We start from the raw sequence: 6000 nt of genomic DNA, 5'->3' as shown, positions 1-6000 counted from the left end.
CTAAAAATGACACTGGTTTCAAAGATATGAAGCATGAAAAGAAATGAAAGGTTAAACTATAAATAACTCGGTTTTCACTTGTTCTCCAGAAACACAGCTTCCTACACATTTTGCCACTAAGGTACTAACTCATTTATCAATGCCCAGGTGTTTTCCTGTTTAAACAGAAGGCCAAGTAATTATTGACAGTTGTATCTGTAAAAGTGAATAAAACAGTACAGAGGTGATTCTGACACTCATGGAACCAGCCTTAATCTGCTACATGCAGACACAGAGATTTTTCATCTTGGAGCAGGGTACTGTGTCTTTATTATCTTTGAGCAAAAGTTTACAGCCTGCTCAGTCATTAGATCAATATGGTGAAATGTATGATCAAATAGCTGAAATGTAGTAAAAGGTGTGAGAATTTCATAGAACATCACAGTAGCACTAGGTTTTGTTGTTTTTTTATTAGAGATAATAGTTTCAAAAATACACTTCCTCATACCTTTTCTTATGAATTTATATGTTTTCTATTCAAAGCCTTGGTGTTCTCTCTTCCTGCTTTTCGATCAGTGTAACCATTCTGTATCTCAGTTTTCTGACTTTAAAAAGATCACAAGACTCACAAACCACACAAGAATCTAACAAAGCTTCACCTACCAAAATTCTTAAGTGTTTTGCTTCCCCCGTACTTTAGAAGCAATGTGCAGGTAAACTAGAAGGCATTAGAAATAACTATGTTTTGAGCAGGATTGAGAGTTTAATACCTGGAACTTCAGGACATGACCAGCTCTTACTGGGCTCAGGCTTGATTATGATACTGAATGATCTCTGTTTTCTACCTGGCATGACTTCTGCTGTGCAACTTTTTCATGGAGGGTTATGGTTAAAATGTAGGTTATCACAGCTAATTTATCTTGGTTTGCTCTTCTTCTTCTTGCAGACTCGTTTGTTTCATTTTTAAGCATGGTGTGTCTTTCTGGATACTTCCAACACCAGCAGATGTTGCTTAAGCAAGAAGTTTGACTACCCAGATCCATCTGTCATTGTTTGCCCAAACGGTTCCCTGGGGATGCTCCTCTTACTAGTATTTCCAGGAAAGCAGGCTGATAGCTGACTCCACAATCCCCAGCCATGAGGACCCCTTGGTTGCTTTTCATCTAGTCCCTTTCTTCTGACACATCCAGTTTTGGTGGGCTACAAGGAAACAGGCCTCCTCTGGAAGAGCTATAGAGTTTACTTGATACAGTCATGCAGTCATGTCTCAAAGTACAATGAGAAGCAAAGGAATGTTAGCAAAAGAATATAATGTATAAGCTATGATTAAGACATTAACAGAACCATTATTTATTGCTCAATTTTCTATCATAGTAACCAAGATCAAAGGTTAGTCTTTTATTCCCCTAGGAAAATCTTATCTGGATCAAGTTGAGTCATACTATTCAGTTTTTCTGTGGAACTCTCTCTTATGAGGGTTTTTCATGAACTTGCAAATGTACTTTGTTCAGCTAAACCCTCCATGACTGTTTCCTCCCATTTGCCACCTAAATAATTTACACACAAGTAGGGATTTTATTGCTTACTGTTTCTTTTGGAGCCACAAGAAATTCATTTGTCTTGAAAAGCTTAATTTCATTTCAAAGTAATTTTAAATATGTCTGTTTAGCACTGTTCTGGTTTTAATTTGTTTTTCCTTTGGTTTCAAAATATTGCCATTTTTACATTTTCCTTGAACAATCCAAAAGGACTATGTACTATGAAAGATGAAATTATATACTAAGAGTGTTGTCACAGGAAGAGTTTTTTTCTACTGCAGTGACTAGCAATTCACTCCATGTCTGTGTAAAACTGCTGCACTAGCCATTGTAGGAACTGACTACTGCAACTGAGCAAAAGTGCCATGCAAGGTGGTGCATGCAGTTGCTTATAGTCTGAGCCAGCTGGATGTTATCCAGACTGGTCTGGGTATCAGGTAGCTGCACTAACCAAGAGCTCAGAGCTGTGTTGATAAGTCCTGCAGAGAGAACAGTTATGGTAAATGCACACACAGTGTCACACTGTCACGGTTTCAGTTTTCATATCAGAGCTGGCCTGCAGCCTGGCAGCTCAAAGTATAAAAGCAGGCAAGAAGCTCTCCACACCCATCCATACAGATATAATCCCTGAGGTATGCATAAGGTATTTTAATATTTCAGAGAGAACGTCAGTTCCAAAATGCTCTGTTTTCTCTGGGTTCTCAGTTCTCTCTGTTAGATGAAATTCCACCTCCACCCTGATGCGTGCCCAGACGTCTATGCCTCAGTTTGGACAGGCAAGGCTGACAGCTCTTGTGTTGCTCTATGGGAAAGCAGCACCTGGAAGAAACAGGTTCTTATTAAAAACAAATTTCTTCCAAAAAAATTAACTAGTTATGCTGGAGCCTCAAATTAGGCTTCCTTGGCACTCCAACCAACCACAGCTTCTCATTCAAAGCAGCACTTAGTCTTGAATCTTTTTGTACTCTGTTGTATAACAAAAGACTGGGATGTATCATACTCAGACATATTTCAGCTTATGCAGACTGGGATTTGATAGATGCTACATAAAATCTTGCAGGAAACTAAAACATGCTAGCCCCATTAGGATGAGGTGGCAGTGGGAACTGCAGCAAATTCCTGAAGTACTGGCTATATCCCATTTGCTCAGCCCCATGCTGTTACTTAAGTGTCTTGCAGGAGCACTATTAGTCCTGTCCTGCTCAGCTGGTGCCACTTCTCTCTTTTCCTGCCTTTCTTTTTTCTGTCCTGCCTGGTGTCTCCTCTGAAGGGTGAAAGGGAGACAACACCTATGAACTCTACACCTTATCTCCTCAGATCTCACTGCTTCCCCTGGAGCCTTATAGCACAAAAAGGGCTGCACAGCACATTTTAAAAGAAGCTGAAGAGATCATAAACAAACATGGAGGCTGAGGGAATAGAGCCTTGAATGTTCATACTGGTATGGTCTGTACTGGAGCTAACCCCTCACTCATAAGTATCTCTGTAGTGCTTCTTGGAAGCCTTTATTTCCCTGTGTGAGAGATGAGATAATAAGCATGAGGGACATGTTAAAGTGATGTCCATCAGTTCACATCAACAGAATATCAAGGAAAATCTTTCCAAACAGACAAGGCTGTACCATGAGAGTTTACCCTAGTGTTTGGTCTCATCTTTTTTGGGTTTTTTTCTATTGTAACATGCAGAAGTGAAAGAGATGCTTACCCACAGCAGCAGAGGGGAAGTCAGACAAGAGTGAAGAGCCATCATTTATACAATCCAACCCAGAAACAGAAATGAAACAGACAACAGCAGAGCAAAAGAGAAGTGCATATCTGAGAGCCTGTATACAGAATGCCAGTACTAATGATAACCTAGGCTACCTGAAAGGACAGGAAAGTCCAGACATCCCCTTACTTATACTTCATATCATAGAGCATATGACTCAGTTAAGATGGAGAAAGTATTTAGTGTTGTCTAGAGGGCAATGAGAATGAGGTAATCATCAAACTCCTCAAGCTTCACAAGTGAGACTTTAAAAACACAGAGCAGAAGACACAACACATGAACAGAAAGCAGTAAAAGCCAGATTGAACCATTTTCAATATTTAAGGCATTTAATGAAATTCTACCTTCAGAATTTCATCCTGCCTTATCCTGCAAGGTAATCTTTATGAGCAGATGTCTCTGACTTCGGTCTCCTTTGAGGATGAGTGGCCCAGGCAGCAACCGGAATCCACAACATTTGATGTGTGCCCTCTTTGCATGCTTCATCTATTGTTCTGTTCAGCTTGTAAATTGAAATCAACAGTACCTCATAAAAAATACCCTCCTATGATATAGGTTCCGCAAGCATTGGCAGGTAATCTGGGACTGATAAACTCTGGCCAGGAATTTCAGTTGGAGGTGTCTGTGGCTGAGCTTCTGAATCTGCATGGAGACAACTGGAAAAATGATTAAGTGTGTTGGTGATTTTAAACTCTCCATGAAAATGAGTTTCACTTCAGTCTGAGTATAAGCTAACATCTTTTCACCCAAGCACAGAAACCCTTTGGCACTGGCCCATCATTGCAATGCTGTTGGATGTGCTCATCGAAAATATACCACATAGCTGAGTGTATCACTATTTTAGTAGAATCCAGTTTTACTGAAAGAACAGGTTTCCAGTAAAGTTTCAACACTCAGAAAAACTTTAGGAACTTAAGCATGCAATCCTGTGTATCTTTGGGCTGAACAAGATATTTGGTTTATCAGCATTCTGTTCAGGCCCATTTATTTTCTATTTCTTTCTCTGCTTTTCTATTGCATCAGTGGAATACTTCTGCAGTCACAGATGTTTTAGCACAAGATGTCTGCTCTTATGGAAGAAAGTTCAATACACAGGATTTACCATAAAATTAGCATCTATCTAGCATGATTCTGTGGGTACATACCACACTATGGTACCATGTCAGCAGTCTTGGATTTCTACCAGACTATGATAGAGAGGAGGACTGTGTTAGAAAGTTCCAGATTTGCTGAATCAGTGTGGAGTATGGGTGGAATAAATATCACACATCTTGCTGTCACACCAAAACACCTATCCACTACACCTGAAATTGTGCCAGGCTGCCAAACATTGGGAGAGGCAATAATACTGTGCTGACAGCAAATGAGGCTGTATTGCTGCACCCTTGGGGAGTGAATCTGGAATATCTGGCTCATGCTAGCATGGCATCTAACAAACACACAGCCAAACAGGAGCAGTTCTCTTCACTGACAGTGCTTGTATGCACAAAGCTAACCTGGCGTTGAAGTCTTCTGCTATGTCAGGTATTGAGGCGGGATAGTGCCCTTTGTGCTCTATCTCCCAAATTCACTATGACCCAGTGCACAGCACTGCGTGGGATAGGGCATGAGGACACTGCAAATGCATTAGGTCAAGTAACAGCTACTGTACTACAGCCACACAACGTCCATTTCTAGCCAGCCTCCTCCATGCCTTCACCTTTTTATATATCAAACCTACATGCCAGACACAACTAATTAGGTCATCCCAGATCAGCCCAGCCCACTCTGCCTGGTGCTAGGATCACTGCAGGAGAGAGGGACAATGACAGGGCATTTCAAAGACACTGACGTACCAGTAGGGAAACCTGAATTGGTGGTCAAATAAATGAGGCTAATGCTTATTTCATTCATCTTTCCAGGTGTGTATCCACAGCAACAGTTCACAACAGGGATACTATAGCTAGCACTATTGCCAGCAAAATACTGCATCTTTTATTTACTGTTCTTTTATTAGAGAGATGTGGCAAACCAAAATCAGAGTCACGTGTGCATCAGATTATGAGCCCAGTCAAACAGTCATGATCCCTTTCTCCATGAAAGTAACTTCTGGATCATTACATTTAATGCCTAAAATGTAAAATTTTTAAAGAAAGTCTAAAGAAAGTGGATTTTAATTTAGGTGCATGATCATATGAGTGATTAAGCAAACAGAAAATTGAAGTAGAACAAATACCACTCCCCCCAATTTACCACTCTTTATCTAGAAAACAAAATAATTGAGTAAAAAGTAACAAGGATTCACTGAAAATAAATCTTGTACAAAATCCTGACTATTAAAATCCCAATATATCATATGTCCTCTATGTTTGTCATGCACAAGTTTCACAATGCCACCAATGTCGGAAACAAAGTGTTGGAAACAAAGCCTTTCAATGACTTGAAGCTGGCACAGAAGATGAAGCAGTGGGGGAGTCCTGAGCCACTGCTCCTCAGTGCAGGGCTGCCTTCAGCACACAGGTCCAATACTGGCAAGTAAAAGACACACCACAGATCCACCAGCTAGTAAACTCTGCTTTAGGGTGCTCAAAAACACAGCGAAGTGATGGAGAGCACTGAATTGATGCAAAGTCATTTTGGCAGCTCAAAAACATTTCCAGAAGGACAACTTTTCCCTAGCAGACTCAGTGGTGCTATGTGCATTGTTTCTCTGTCATCCATCATAACATTGAGGAAA

Source organism: Poecile atricapillus, chromosome 1, assembly GCF_030490865.1.
Source record: "Poecile atricapillus isolate bPoeAtr1 chromosome 1, bPoeAtr1.hap1, whole genome shotgun sequence".
In the NCBI taxonomy this organism is placed as follows: domain Eukaryota; kingdom Metazoa; phylum Chordata; class Aves; order Passeriformes; family Paridae; genus Poecile; species Poecile atricapillus.
Note: the sequence above shows the minus strand (reverse complement) of the source record.